This window comes from Artibeus jamaicensis, unplaced genomic scaffold, assembly GCF_021234435.1.
Source record: "Artibeus jamaicensis isolate MK-2021 breed Jamaican fruit bat unplaced genomic scaffold, CSHL_Jam_final scaffold_369, whole genome shotgun sequence".
NCBI classification, from domain to species: domain Eukaryota; kingdom Metazoa; phylum Chordata; class Mammalia; order Chiroptera; family Phyllostomidae; genus Artibeus; species Artibeus jamaicensis.
Genome location: NW_026522042.1, coordinates 36,705,323 through 36,721,454, shown reverse-complemented (window position 1 = coordinate 36,721,454; position 16,132 = coordinate 36,705,323). Strand labels below are relative to the sequence as shown.

The following is a 16,132-nucleotide window of genomic DNA, read 5'->3' as shown; positions in this document are numbered from 1 at the left end:
ATGGTGGCAATGTGAAAAACACAAAAGCAGAGAGAGCAGTAAAGAGAAAGTTGGAGAGAGGCAGAGGTGGGCTGAGAATGTCTGTTGCTTATATTTTTCAATAATAAAAAGTTGATTAGTATTTAAGTTCATAGGAAAGGCATAAAGCTATTTAGTATTTTCTTCTGTTTTCAAAAAGTCTTGATTATATCATTCAAAGTAGGTTTGTCAAACTTGTGGTTTCAAAACACGTTCCTTTTTCTTTTTTTCTTTTTCTTTTGGAGAGAATAAAGTTTATTCACTGCCCAAGAAAGAAGAGAGGCATGGTGTGGAGAGGTACACCAGCATTGAGAGGTGAGGGCTTTGAACTTTTATTGGATTATAATTAGATTTTAAAAGGGTGGAAGTGTGCTGTTGTGTGGACCCTGGGCCATTAGGGTGTTACAACAGGAGGCTGCAGTTTGTTCCAATATTACCATCTGCCTGTGGCTATAGGGAGCAGTTAGTTCTGTTCTTGCTTCCCAGTAATTTCCAGTGCAGGGGACACAAGCTCAGAAGAGGCAAATGGCAGTCCTGTTTAATGAGGTCATAGTCTGCTTGGCAAATGGAGCCCAATAGCAAATGGGGCTGACTTTATCCTTTATTCTCCCCTGGTTTTAAAATAAATTTATTCTTTTTTTTTAAATGCTGAATTTTTTATTCAAACCAAGAGTTCAAGATTCTTTGTCTTGTTTCAATTAAATCTAGCATATCCTAAAGCACTCTGAAAGACAAAAATACTGATATTTTATATATATATATACTTTTTATCATGAAAATAGATTATATTTTTATTTATTTTTGCTAGAGCTTAGGACCAAAATTGGCACTGTGAGGATACCATCTGTATTGGTTTGAAGCTGGAGTTCAATCATGTCTGTTTTGTCCCTCAAACAAGTAAAATCACAGTGAATAATGACAGTACACTTGCATCATATAAATGTATTCTTAATGACCTAGCCCAGTTCTGGTTTTGGGGGGTAGGGACGAAGGTCTCTTCTTCTGTAACTACTTCCAGTGGGCTAGGGATTTACAGCTGTCCTTGCCTGTGGGTCCAGGTATGAGTCATTAAGGAGAAGAGGGTGGAATTGGACAGCCCAAAAGTGAGAGAGCTGTGGCCAGAGGCCATTTAATCTTTCAAGCCTGGGTGCTCTGTTGAAGGATATAAGATATTTGAGGAGACATGGCCTAAAAACAAGAATAAAGAAAAAGGCTGCTATAGGTTCTAGGAAGGGAATCAGCCAGGAAAATGAAGACCAGATATTGAACTCAAAATCTCCAAAAGGGAGAGGCAGAGTAGTAGGTAAATTCTGTATGGCTGACATTGCATTAGTAGTTCTCAACAAGTGAAAGGATGAAAGAAAGAAAATGAAACATTAGCTTGGAAGAAAACTAGAATTCAATCTATTTGTGGGTGACAATTGGACATTGTGACTTCCATTGAAATACAATGTCTCTCCCTAAAATCATCCTTATTAAAGAGACTGAATATAAGTCCAGTTTCAGTTTGGCCTGATTATTTGTATGAATACCAAAAGACCAGTAATCGATCATGTAAGCTCTTGTGTTTAACCAATTCCTTGATAATCACTGAAAAAATACTGTTGTTTACAAATAGATGACATCAAAGATGTATAAAAATGATGTACACATCTTTAGAAATGTAAAACAAAGCCATTAGTTTTAAAAATAAACTATTTGTAATCAGATATGAGATTTTCCCTCCAAAAAACCCAAATTATTTGAAAACTACTCCATTCTTTGGAATAAATCCTACTTGCACAATTTTTATGAATTGATAATGAAATTTATGTCTCCTACTGAATAAGTGCTGGCAGAGGCCATTTTCCTTTTCTGAGTCCTTCTCCCACAGAATCAGCAGGTAGGTGCCATATGAGTCTCCATCAACCTGCGTATAACTGTTCACCCCTGCCCTAGGGATTCCCTGACCCTGACTCACCAACTTGGGGGCCCACACAAGCTGTTTCCAGTGACTTTTCCATATGAATGGCTGGTCTTGTCTCATGCTTCAGATTTCCCTAAAATCTCTCAAACAAGTAGCACCTGGCCTCAGCATACCCCATGCATACCTCTAAGAGGCCCTAGGCTCAGCACAGGTTGAGCACCTGCATCACAGGCTCAGCATCTGCATCACAGGTTGGCATCTCCTGGGCGTCTCTAAGCCCAGCACAAGTAGTAGCCATCTGAAGATTGCTCTGTAGTTCTTGTGGAGTGGCCCCGGGTAGAAAAAAGATGTGGCTGACCTTGGTCTGCACCTCCTGAGTGGCCCCAGGCCCAGTGCACCCAGTGGACAGCTTCAAACTACATCAGAGCACCACCCAACCACCCCCACAAGTGACATACTCAAAGGGAAGACTCAGCGGGCACCAGACCTTGCTAAAGTAAGTCCTGCTCCATGGGGTGGGTCTTTGACTGCTGATCATCCACAGCTGACTGGCTTGGGGATAATTCCCTCCCACCGACATGTCAACAGTATCAAGGCTCAATTACAACAGAAGGGTGTAGTTATACACAGTCAGGGGGACCTTGAGTACCCAGCTTGTGTGATAGGGTAGGCTATGCCACTCGACCCTATAGGATACCTACTATGTTAGGCTATTCAACCAAGCCCAGAAGATGAAGCAGTTCCACTTAAAAGATAGAAACAAACACAGGGAGGTGGCCAAAATGAGATAAACATGTCCCAAGTGAAAGAACAGAAAACTCCAGAAACAGAACTAAACAAAATAGGGACAAGCAATCTACTAGATGCAGAGTTCAAAACACTGGTTATAAGGATGCTCAATGAACTTAGTGAGGACCTCAACAGTATAAAAAAGAAATGAAGGATATACTAACTGAAGTGAAGAATAACTTACAGGGAAACAACAGTAGAGCAGATGAAGCTGAGAATCAAATGAGTGGTTTGGAATGTAAGAAAGCAAAAAACACCCAATCAGAACAGCAAAAAAGAAAAAAGAACCCCAAAGAACAAAGATAGTTTAATAATCCTCTGGGACAACTTCAAGCCTACCAAAATTCTCATCATAGGGGTCCTGGAAAAAGAGAGCAAGAAATTGAAAACCAAACAAGATGAACCCAAAGAGGCCCACATCAAGACCCATCATAATTAAAATGCTAAAGATTAAAGACAAAAAGAGAATCTTAAAAGCAGCAAGACAAAAGCGGTTGGTTACCTACAAGGGAGCTCCCACAAGACTGTCAGCTGATTTCTCAACAGAAACTTTGCAGGCCAGAAGAGACTGGCAAAAAATACTCAAAGTGATAAAAAGCAAGTATCTACAATCAAGATTAGTCTACCCTGCAAAGCTATGCACCACATAGCTTTGTATGCATAACTTGTGATGCAAGTAACACATTTAGAAAGGAGAGACGGAGAAAGAGTTTCCCAGACAAAAAAAAAAGCTAAAGGAGTTCATCACCACCAAACCAGTATTACAAGAAATGTTAAAGAGGGGAAGGGGAAGGGGAGAGGGAAGGGGAGGAGAAGAGGAAAGTAAAAAATATAAAGGGTAAAACTGCAATAAATAAAAAACTATCAAGAACTGAAGCTAAAATTAATAAGCAGAACCTAAACAGACTCATTGATACAGAGAACATTTTGATGGTTGCCAGATCCAAGGAAGGTTGGGAGGTTGGATGAAAACGTTGAAGGATTAAGAAGTACAAATTGGTAGTAATAGAATAGTCATGGAGATGTAAAGTACAGCATGGGGAATATAGTCAATAATATTCTAATAACTATTTATGGTGTCAGATTAGTATGAGAATTATCAGAATGATTGCTATAATAAGTTATATAATGTCTAATAACTGAGGTGTACATATGAATCTAATAGACTCATGTCTACTGTAACTAAAAAATTAAAGATCATTTAAAAAATTAACTTAATGACAAAATTATTTAAATAGTCTATGTATAGGTTTAATAACTCCTAGTACAATAACTGGAAAGGAAGAAGGAAGATATAAGTGAAGTAGGGGCAAAAGCCAATCCCATGTAACCAAGCAAAAAAAACAAAAAAAAAAAAAAAGGACAGAGAGGAGAGGAAGAGGGGGGGAGGAGGGTTAGATAGAGGGGTGGGGGGGGGGGGGGGGTGGGCTTAAAGAAAAAAAAAAACAATTTGACAGGGGGGGGTTTTTGGTAAATTATTGAATTTATCATGTGTTAAGTAAAACAATGAATAATTGTCTAACTTAATATTAAACAATTTTAGACTCACTTAAACAGTCAAAATAAAAGTTTGAATTCTGGTAGATCATAATGATTCATAAAGACTATAGTATAAGTAACAATATTATTTCCCAAACTTAAAAAATTTAAAGCTAGCTGCCATTAGGCCAATTCTAAGAGGATAGCAGATTTCCTCTTCTGTTGTTTAGAAAAATATGGAACCCATGACGAGTGATCCTAGGTATGGGTAGATGACAGGCTTATGTAAGAGATTTCATTTGCTTTATCGGGTTTCTGGGACAGACTATGCAAACCCTGAAAGTGATATGGGAAGGAAGATCTAAAGCAGAGAGGCCTAAACTTCAGCCACTCAAGTATCAGTTTTGCAATCTATGTCACATTGTATAGTATTCTTTCCTTACCATTTTTCTTTAAATTGGCTTGCTTTTTTCTTCAATAGTCAACTTTCTCTTACCCTAAAAAATACCCACAGAATCACTGACTGATATACTTGTTGTATTTTGTGTTCAAACGCACATACAATAGATATATCTTTAAAATGTAAGAGGCTGTCTTTGCAGCCCATGAAGCTCTCAAGCAGACCACACTTTGGAAACCACACTGGCCCATAGAGACACAGGCCCAGCAACATATGGTGATGCAGGGCATAGAAACCGACACAGCAGTAAGAAATTCCTATGCATGGGAAATGGCTGAATAAACTCTTTGTAATCAGATATAAATATCAAAGTCTTGCTTTGATTATGTTTAACCTTCATTTTTATAAAGTCCTATGTTATGTACAAGTTAAGTTTGAAAGAAGACAGAAGAGGTCCTGGAATTCCAGGAGTGGGCAAAGAAGGGGAAAAAGCTAAACTGCATTACATTTTTACCATATGCCAGAATTGAACTAAGTTTTACTTTATATGGGTGATTTTATTTAAACTTCACAATCCTCTGACATTATTATTACTCCTTTTTTTAAAAAATATTTTATTTATTTATTTTTAGAGAGAGGGGAAGGGAAGAGAAGAGTGAGAGAAAATAATGTGTGTTGCCTCTCGGACGGAAGGGGCCACGGGGTGGGTCTCCTTTTATGAGACTAAAGCTTAAGAGAACTTAAGAAATGTACTTCCAGTCACACACAAGACAACAGGACTCTGGACTTGAACACAGGTCTTCTGATTCCCAACCATAGACACTTAGCCATGAAGCTATGTTGCCAAACATTAAGACATCTACAAGTGTTATATCTATAAATATATCACATTTCAGTTAGTAAAACAGAAGGACCAAGCTAAAAAAAAAAAGGAACTGCCATTTCCCAGAAGATCAAAAATCAACTATTTCTCACCAAAAAAGAAAAAATACTGCCTTTCACTATACAGAATATAGAAAACACATTTTAAATAATTTAATGTAACAATCCTGACAGTAATTTAACTTTCAGTAAACATTCACTGAAGAAAGTCTGGAAAATACACACAAAAAAATAAAAGAAGAAAATAGAAGTCATCTGTAATATCGCCGCCCCCCAAAAATCAGGATAACACTTTATTGTATTTCCTTTCAGTCTTTTGTCAACATATAGACTATAAATTCACAAATGCTTGTATATACACATTTATAAGATTAAAGTTAAACACTTGTCCCTTTCCATTATGTAGGTAATATAAAATTTGTCACTTAATTTCATATCTTAAAAATTAATAAATATTCAGTTTCCAAACATGTTCTAATATTATGAGGAAGAAGAAAACTCTTGTATAAGTGTGTACATTTATTTTAGTTGTGTTTCAAATGCAAAAAGTAAAAAAGGCTCGTCTCTTTAAGAACAGACAATAAAGCAAGTTAAAAAATACATACTAAAGGAAATTTTATGCCAATTATAGAGTAAATATCAGGTATGTAGTGCAAAGTAAGTTTTACAATGGCAGTATTTTATGATCAGGAGAGAAAGAAGTAAAGTACAGTGATTTATTTCATATCTTGGTCACCAAAGGAATTCTCTCTTTTGAAAGACAAAAGAAAACCATTATGGGAAAAAAGTCTTATAGACCTTTCTCTTTTTTCTTTTCAGGAAGAAAGGTGCAGTAATACTGGCAAGAGGAAAATGCTTCAAGGAATCCCCTTAAGTAAACAGACAGTTACTTTCCAGAGAAAAGGGGTTCATTAAAAGCCCCAAGCACCACTGCTGAAAAGAGAAAGCCCAAATATTGTCTACTATCGGATCAAGTCTCTTCAAGAGAATAATCAGAGTACGTCTTTCTGAGAAGCAAAGAACTGACCAAAGAACAAAGAGTTTGTCATATTTTGAGCACCATTTTAAAAATGTAGATTCTAAATTTGTACAAATCTACATTTGTAGAATGTAGATTTTATGGTCTTGCAATATTTCCTTTAAGAATATAAAATTCATTTATTTTTTGAATAAGCTGTATCAGCTCAATTGTGAAAATCTCCTTCCCATTTCTGTCTCTTGGTCATTCACTTATCTTCCCTGGAAGCAAACATGATGGCTGGTTTCTGAAGTAATTTCTTAGGGACAGCTTATAGATGTACAAACAAATATGTCTGCAGGAATTCTACGGAGACATGAATGGTAGCATACCAAATGTTAGGGATTCAATGTTTGTTTCCCTCCCCCGCCCCGCCTCTCCCTTCCCACAGCAAGCAAATTCACATTTTGAGATCCTGACTCCCAGTATGATGGTATTAGGAGTAGGCCCTTGAAAAGGTGATTAGGTCATAAGAGTGGGGTCCTCATGAATGGAATTGGTGCTCTTACAAAAGCCCCCAGAGAGCTCTCTGCTCTCCATCATGTGAGGACAAAAGAAGAGAACCATCTGCAAACCGAGATGCGGGTCCTCACAAGACATCACACATTTCCAGCACCACGATCTTGGACTTCCCAGCTTCTATAACTACAAGAAATAAGTATCTGTTGCCCAAGCCACCCAGTCTACAGCAGTTTGTTATAGCAGCCCAAGCAGACTAAGACACCTATCATACTGTTTTCCATCTTGCTTTTTTTCTCCCTTAACAACCTACTTTGGAGATGTTTACACATGAGTATAAAAAGATCTGAGTCACAATTTTTAATAAACATTAAATAGTGTAGAATGGGTATATCATAATTTTAAAAACCAATTCCTATTTGATGAATATTTAGTTTGCTCCCAATCTTTTGCTATTACAAACAATGCAGCAATGAATAATCTTATATATCTGTTCACGTGTTGTAAGTACACATATATACATGAGCTAAATCCCAGAAGTTGAATGGCTAGGTCAGATGGAATGTACATCTGTACTTCTGATAGCTATTTCCAAATTACCCTGATAAAGGCTGCACCAGCTTAGCTCCCACAAAGAGTGGTGAGAGCACACATTCTTAGCCTTTGCCTTTGTCCACGTCCTTAGCCTTTGATCTTGCCATATGTTGGTTAAAAATGGTACCTTGCTATAATTTTAGTTTTTGTAAATGAGATTGGCAACATTGCACTATAAGATCATTTGTACTTCTTCTTCTATAAATTATTTGTTCATGTCCTTTGACCATTTTACTGTTTGTTGTTGGCTTTTACTTAATAATTTCCCTTTCCTCTGCATACAAGGTATTCTTACACATATGAAAGCTGAACAAGACTTACGTATCAAAAGGATGGTTGGGGAAGGAATTATAAAATCCTAATTTGTTACCAACATGCTGCCTTCCTAGGGTCTTAGTGGCCCTTTAGGTGATTAAGACCCTTGACAGGTGCCAGTTTGAGGCAGGTGATAGCAATGGCCTGAAGAACAAGATAACAGGCTTAGGCATCTCTCCTTCCCCTGGGCCACTGTTCCTTCCCTAATCCACCCATGCAGTACAGGGAAGATATTTGGGCAGCTTTAATCTTTAAATTCTGGAGCTTCCAAACTCAGAAGAAGGATTTCCAGTCTAGATGGAGGCATAGGTAAGCATGCTTGCCTCCCCGTACTACCATAGCAAAAATTACAACTAAATTATAAAACAACTATCACGCAGAACTGTCAGAAAATCGAGCTGCATGGAAGTCTAACAACCAAGGAACTAAAGAAGTCACACTCATCTAGGAGTGTAGGAGGGGCAGAGACGTGGAGGAGACATGGAATGGGTGGTTCCCATACTCTCATGTGATGGATAAAAATCGGGAGAGATACTCAGAAGCAAGGGATCCCAGCTCCACACCAGACCACCCAGCCCAGGGTTCCAGTGGCAGGAAGGTAAGTCCCCGTAACTTCTGGCTGTAAAATCCAGTGGGTGTTGGGGCACTGGAAGAAACTTTGAGATTCTCAGGCTCCTCCTCTGAAAGGGCCTGAAACTGTCTTAGGACTTATGCAGAAATACTCCCTCTGGGGTCTAGCACCAGGGCGGCAGCTGGAAGGGTACCAGTGGCATATATGTAATTACTGAAGTGTCTGGCATCAGGGCAAGTGCCAGGGAACAGCTTTCTCCCAGACAAAACTCCAGTGGCCAAGCAGTGGCCACTGTCCCCTTGTTGAGCCCTCTCCCACACAGAGCCACATAGTGGTGGGTAGCTTTGTATCTGAAACTTCATCAACCTAGTTCACATGGGTTCACCCAGGCAATTACCTATAGCTCTGCCTCATCTAACTTATGAGTGTGCTTTTCTACAATAGGCCATGTTGCTAGGACAGGAAGTCAAAGCAGCTCTACCTAATACACAGAAACAAACACAGGGAGGTCGCCAAGATGATGAGATAAGGAAATGTGGCCCAAATCACAGAACAGAGCAAAACTATAGAAAATAACTAAATAAACTGGAGATTAGCAACCTATCAGATGCAGAGTTCAAAACACAGGTTATTAGGATGCTCAAGAAATTCACTGGGTACTTCAAACACATAAAAAAAGACCTAGGCAGAAATGAAGGTTACACTAAGCGAAATAAAGAAAAATTTACAGACAATCAACAGTTGAGTAGATGAAGCCAAGAATCAAATCAATGACTTGGAACATAGGAAGGAAAAAAGAACATTTATTCAAAACAACAAAAGGAAAATAATCCAAAAAGATGAGGATAGGGTAAGGAGCCTCTGAGACAACTTCAAAGGTACCAACATTTGAATCATAGGGGTGCTGAAGAAGAAGAGAAAAAGCAAGAAATTGAAAACCTATTTGAAAAATAATGAAAGAAAACTTTTCTAATTTGGTGAAGGAAATAGACACACAAGTCCAGGAAGTACAGAGTCCCAAACAAGATGGATGCAAAGAGGACCACCTGAAGACACATTATAATTAAAATGCCAAAGGTTAAAGATAAAGAATCTTAAAAGCAACAAGAGGAAAGGAAATTGTTACCTACAAAGGAGTTTCCATAAGACTGTAAGCTGATTTCTCAAAAGAAACTTTGCAGGACTGGCAAGAAGAATTTAAAGTGATGAAAAGCAAGGGCCTATGATCTAGATTACTCTATCCAGCAAAGCTATCATTTAGAATTGAAGGAGAGATAAAATGCTTCCCAAACAAGGTAAAACTAAAGGAGTTCATCATCACTAGGCCATGATTATATGAAATGTTAAAGGATTTACTGGCAAAGAAGTGAGGGAATTAAGAAGCACAGAATAGCCATGGGAATGTAAGTACAGTATAGGAAATGGAGCAGCCAAAAAACTATACACAAGACCAATGGATATGAATAATGGTGTGGGGACTGCCTGAGGGAGTGGGGGTGCTGAGTGAAGGGAGGCAAAGGGGAAAAAATCGGGAAAACTGTAATAACAATAAAATATAATAAAAAAGACAAAATCAAAACCATGAACATTAAAATGGCAATAAATTCACAACTACCAACATTTGAATCTAAGAAATAAACTAAGCAAACAAGCAGAAGAGAAACAGAGTCACAAATATGGAGATCATTTAGAGGGTTACCAGTTGGGAGGGGGACGGAGGAGAATGGGGGAAAAAACTCAGGAACTAAGACATACAAATTAGTCAGTACAAAATAGACAGGGGGATGTTAAGAACAGTATAGAAATGGATAGCCAAAGAACTTGTATGCATGGACCATAGACATAAACTAAGGGGGGTAGGAACTGCTAAAGGAAATGGGGAGTACTGGGTGGAAGGGGGCAAAGGGGAAAATTAAGACAACTCTAATAGCATAATCATAAAACATATTTTTTAAAAAGGAACTCACAAGACATCACAGTGGAGGAGGGATTTTCTTCTACTCGTACCAAATCAAAGGTGGAGGCCTGTATTGCTTTTCACCCCCCAAACCCTTGGTGAAGATTTTCCACAAGCTGCCTACTTCCAGACCAATATTTCCAGCTTGTGGTGTTCTATGAGAAGAGACGAACAAAACTGGGGGTGATTTTGCAGTGGAAAGACAAGTTGGACTAAGTAGGGTGACACATCTCTGAAGTAGCTATTGCCTTGTAAATAAGCAATATTCTGGCCTTTGACACCTGACAGGAGGCCCTGGTTTAGAGAATGGTGAAGCGGGTAGTGTGGTCAAGGTAAGACAGTTTCTGTCTGACTGATATCTGGCTCTGCATCCAGTGGCAGCAATTAGTGCAACCAGCTGATAGTTCTAAATCAGTTTGTTGGGTGATATATAAAAGACCGAATTTTGCATATAAAAGGAGGCTTCGAAGTGTCAATGCATAATATATGAAAGTGAGAGCTACTGAAAGCAAAGAACCACACTACATATAATAGAGTTGAGGACTTTAAACCACGCTATTCTGAAGCATTGTAAATTAAAAAATAAATCAATCAAGACTACAAAAGTAATAATTCTTATACGGAAAGCCATTTTCACATAAGAGTTTTCACGTAATTTGACTAAAGTTACCAGATGTAGCATCTATTTATCAAGAGCTTGCCATGTACCAGACAATGTTTAGGTGCCTTCAATATATAACCTCTTATCTTTAAAACAATCTTTAACTGATGAGGAAAAAGAGGCATAGGGTGACGAGCTTACCCAAATGCATATCGCTAATTAAAGTAGCCGGCATTTAAACCTAAGTGTTTTTCTGATTCCCAACCATAAGCATTTTCTATTTAAGATTTTAAAATAGTTTGCATATGGTATCATTACACAAATCTAATTAAAAACTAACATTTTATTCATAATGATCATAAGCTATTATTTTCCCATAGTGATCAAATGAGGCATTCCTTCTTTAAAACGTGATGATTCTGTAATTTGACACATTCTACATATATTTATTATTTATGTGAGCACAGAAGACTATCTCAGCAGGTCTCAGCAGGTAGTGCTTCCTTTTTTAAAGCAATTAAAGAGGACTTCTGGATAAGCTTTCAGAATTTTTAAGACTGCCAACTAGTTCAATGGATTACCTAAAATCTTATTAGCTTCCCAATCCTTACAGGTTTCCCATAAGGGATCTCAGTTTCTTTCATCTTAGAAAATGCAAAATCATATCAAAATGCTTGGTTATTATGAATTGCCTTAAATTAATGGTTTTGCCTTGCAGGACTCAAAAGCTGAGAGGTCTCAAACTGTATTCCGAGAGACAGAAGAAAAATTCCAAGGGGCCCATTTCCTACATTAGTGTAAACATTTTGTGGCAAGTTTATACTATACCAAATTTTTTTAAACTGATTTCATTAATTTCTTAAGAGCTATAAATAAAATTTATAAAATTTAAGCCTGCAAGTACATATGAAAAATATCACACTTTAAGGAAAAAAAGATGAACCTATTGCAAATTTGTGCCTGTGCTTTCCGTGTGCACAATAAACTCTTATTTACTATTTATTTTTAAACTGCCATAGTAATATTATATAGAAACAAAAAATTTGTTCTAAAAATGTTATTCAATCAACAGATATGTATTAAAGTCTTTTGCATTAGTATAAGAAGGTTTATAATCAAAAGTTAAATAAGTTTTCTGATTGTATTCCCAAATCAAACACATGATTCTTAGAAATGTCTAGTATTTTATTTCATTTACTTCCTTTACATTACTGTAGACATCAAATACTGAAAATAGTTACATTTTTAAAATGAAGAAGGAAAACACTTGAATGTTATATAAAAATCATTTATTTTCCAAACAACAAAGAACTCTTGATCCTTGGACTGTGTGTAGTGGTAATTACATACCCTCCCTGCTCCCCAAAGGAGGTAACCATTAAAAGGGAAAACTCAAACGATGTATTCATGAGTATTTAGTCCATGTAACAATGTGTTCGCCCTGACAAACTGAAGGCGAAGCGGCTATTTCAGGTTTTGACTGCTGTATAGAAAATCAGTATTTAAAATTACTTTATTCATCTAATATATTCTACGATATTTAAAACAATAAACATAGACTTTTACTCCAATTTAAAAGTCAGATACATTTGGTAACTCTTTATAAAGCTAAATTACCTCCAATGTATAAAGCACATTAATAACTGAGAGTTTTAGCATTTGACAAAATAACACATGAAACTAACATTAAGTGATTCTACTATGACTACACCTGAATCACAAAGGATGAGTTAAAATGTCTTAAATATACATAAAAATGATAGAATAAAGGGAAGATTAAATTCTTGTTAGCCAAGTTAAATAGGCCTTAAGATATATCATATGAAAAACTCAGGTTTTAAAAGAATGCTTTACTCCCTGGCTGGGTAGCTCGTTGGTGAGAGCGTCACCTGGATACACCAGGGTTGCTGGTTCCATCCCCAGGCAGGGCACATACAAGAATCAACCAATGAGTGTGTAAATAAGTAGAACATCATTTGATGTTTCTCCCTCTCACTTTCCTTCATCCCACCCCTCCAAAAATCAATAAATAAAAATAAAGTAAAAGATTTTTACAATGAGACTATTTATAACATTGAAAAATCTTCATTTTACAGCCATATTTGCTAACTAAAGCAACCAAATTCCAATCTGGTATACCCTTAATATAAAAATGAATAATATTTTCTCTTGTCAAAATTAGCATACACTCATAGTATGGTATAAACCAATATAATTAGTTGATTTTCACTTTGAGAGTCTAACCTGAACACTGGGGCTGTCAATAGAGAAGTAAAGAGAGAAACTGAAGAAATTAATTTAAAAACAGTGGCAAATATTACTAGAATTTAGGGAATTATAAAATTATGTCACTTATAAAGCTTGGGACTACCCCAAGCTTTATTTTCAGATTTGAAATGTAGATATGGTTAATTATCTGACTGACTTCTAGATCTAAATTGTTTCATAGAAATCAAGTAATACTTGATAATTTATCAAAGATGATAAAATAAAGTCAAGTACTGCATCCTTTATCAATCTACCTAATTTGGTTTCATCAGGTACTACTTATCATAACAAATAGAAATCTTTTCTGATATAGAAAGAGACCACATAATCATTTAATGAAATGTGGTATTCACCAACTTAACAGGAACTAGTATTTACAGACCAGATTCCTGAGCATAAAAATTGGGCTAAGTTGGTAAGAGGTTGAGGTGTCAATAATATTAAAAGTCTTTTCTTTCAAAATATCTTCGATAGAGGTTGAGATTATGAAACTGTTCCAAGCAGAGATTCCCTATTTGAGACAGGGGGGCCGAGCGTACCAGTCACTTTTTCTCCCCTCCCTTTCCCTGGAGGCAACCTCCTCGCACTCCTAGAGCTCCAATGAGCCCCATGAAAACCATTTCATCCACAAACATATACTGTTTCTTAACCAAGAACATTGTGACAAACTCCCGGGGTGTGCAGTTCCATGCCCCACGGAGACATAAGGTATACTCAATTGTGGAGCTATGATTTAAAGCAGGGGCCTGACTTAAGGCTCTGCTTTTAGTGTTTAGACAGGATGAGTTCAGTGAGAAATCATTCTCTCACTATGGAGCAAGAAGTTCTTAGGACAATACAAAGAAGTCTGAGTAGCAGAGACGGAAAACAACTCTTCGGTTCACAGGTCTTCAAGGAAGCATGCCTTCGCTAGACCTAGAGGCTCCCTCCCACAAGGGGAAGAGAGTGAGGTAGCCCGAAGCCAACCACAAGCAGTAAAAGATAGCAAAGAAGATTCTAGCGAGAGCAATTTATTGATAGCATCCCATTATTTTAGTCAATACTTACAACAAAAGTTGTAAATCAATACTTACAACTTTCTTTACAACAAAATTTTACTTTGGCTAATAACTAATTAAACTGGATGACATAAATTTGACCTTTGTTCTCTATTCCAGTTCACTGGTATAAAGACATGCTAATTAATAAATTGTAATTTCATCAAAAGTAAGGCTGTGGGAGCATGAGAGGGGAAGGTTGGTCCCATTTTGCTTGTCGAGATTGCAATAAAGACAATTCTCCCTGCTACTTCTACCTATGTTTTCCTTATTTTCCATTGACGTGAAAAAAGGTAAAGACTACAGTCATAAAAGGTAAAGATCTGTAAGATGATAATATTACTTGAAGATGGTTATCTCCAGAAACACCACACGCATAAAAGTGAAGACTGCCTCTACTCAAGGTGTACTGGTAATGCATATCAGGATACCTCACTACAAAGGAACAAATCATTGAACTTGAAACATTCTTTATTCTTAGTAATAAATGATAATGGTGAACATTTTTCCTACTTTTTGCTATTTCTTTACAAGCTTCCATGGTCCAGAGATCATATAATTTAGTCTAATTTAGCAAGGTATCAATTATGTTAACATAGATTATTAATCAATGTTACCTGACTCATTTAGGAGATGAACAGATTCATATTTCATAAGCAACAATTATATGTATGGTACTCATTAGACACTTTCTATTTTCTTGTTTAATTCTCATGATAATCATTTTTATAATTGAATAAACTAAAGCTCAAAGAAAATGTTGTGGACATGAAAAGCTGTGCTTTGAATTATATTTAATTTTCACATGGAAATTTAAGAAAATGAAGTAGAAAATCTCACCTCCTATGCTACAAACCTGATGTGTGAACATCATCAACATATAATCAGGTTCGCACTGACTCCCATCCCTCCTTTTAATAACCCAGTTTAAAAGCACTTAATGCTTGTTTCCCTCCCCTTCCCTCAGCACGGCAAGCAACCTAACTATCGTGTGGCAATAGCACCACCTATTGGCTAGCAAAGGGATCGCAACAACCCAAAATAGCATCTGCTTCCTTGCCTAAAGAAGACCAATATATCATTTGGACACTTCTTTTCTTCTGTATTTTATTAAACCTACTTGAAAAAAAATTTCAGCTGAGTTAAACCCACTTGAAAAATATTTTCCATATGTATATATATATATATATGTGTGTGTGTGTGTATATATATAAAATATATATACACATGCATATAATCTTTTTTCTCCATCTCTCCTACAATAACCTATAGAGTTATTGCATCTTTTTTTATTCCATTACTAAACAATGTATTTTTCGAATGAGCAGAAATTCAGGTGAATTGTGGATTAAAAGGGATTTGAAAATTATTCTGGAAATTAAACTACCATTATAACGTTCCTATGAAACAATGTGTTGAATTAAAAAAAATGTTTACATAGAACTTGTGGAATTCAAATCAATTTTCTATTGGGAACTGCTATACTACTAAAACATATAAAAGCTTTAAGTCTTTCACTGTAGTATCCAAGGCAAATAAAGAAATAGAATGCTATATAAAGCAACACTGCATATATTTTCATCTCCGATTCAGAGGATGAACATCTGCCTGTCCTGTGGAATTTGAATCTTGCATTACATGTAATAGAACACTAAAATATTTATTGATAACAGTGATGAGATCCATTGCTACTTTGTAGTGGTTCATTAAAGTTACACCAATGATACAGAAGTGAACAGGTCCCATTATTTAAATTTTTATCTCTGTAAAGAAAACTTCCAGGATTACATCTGTAACTTCAACCACTCAATAAACTCCAATCATGAACTTCTGTTTAA

At 36.5% G+C, this 16,132-nt stretch overlaps 1 protein-coding gene across 2 annotated transcripts in view; it reads right to left on the bottom strand.

Annotated features, from left to right (window-relative positions):
• NDUFAF2 (NADH:ubiquinone oxidoreductase complex assembly factor 2) overlaps positions 1 to 16,132 on the bottom strand; it is a 162,616-nt gene that overhangs the window by 72,039 nt on the left and 74,445 nt on the right. The gene's annotated exons all lie outside the window — the stretch shown is intronic.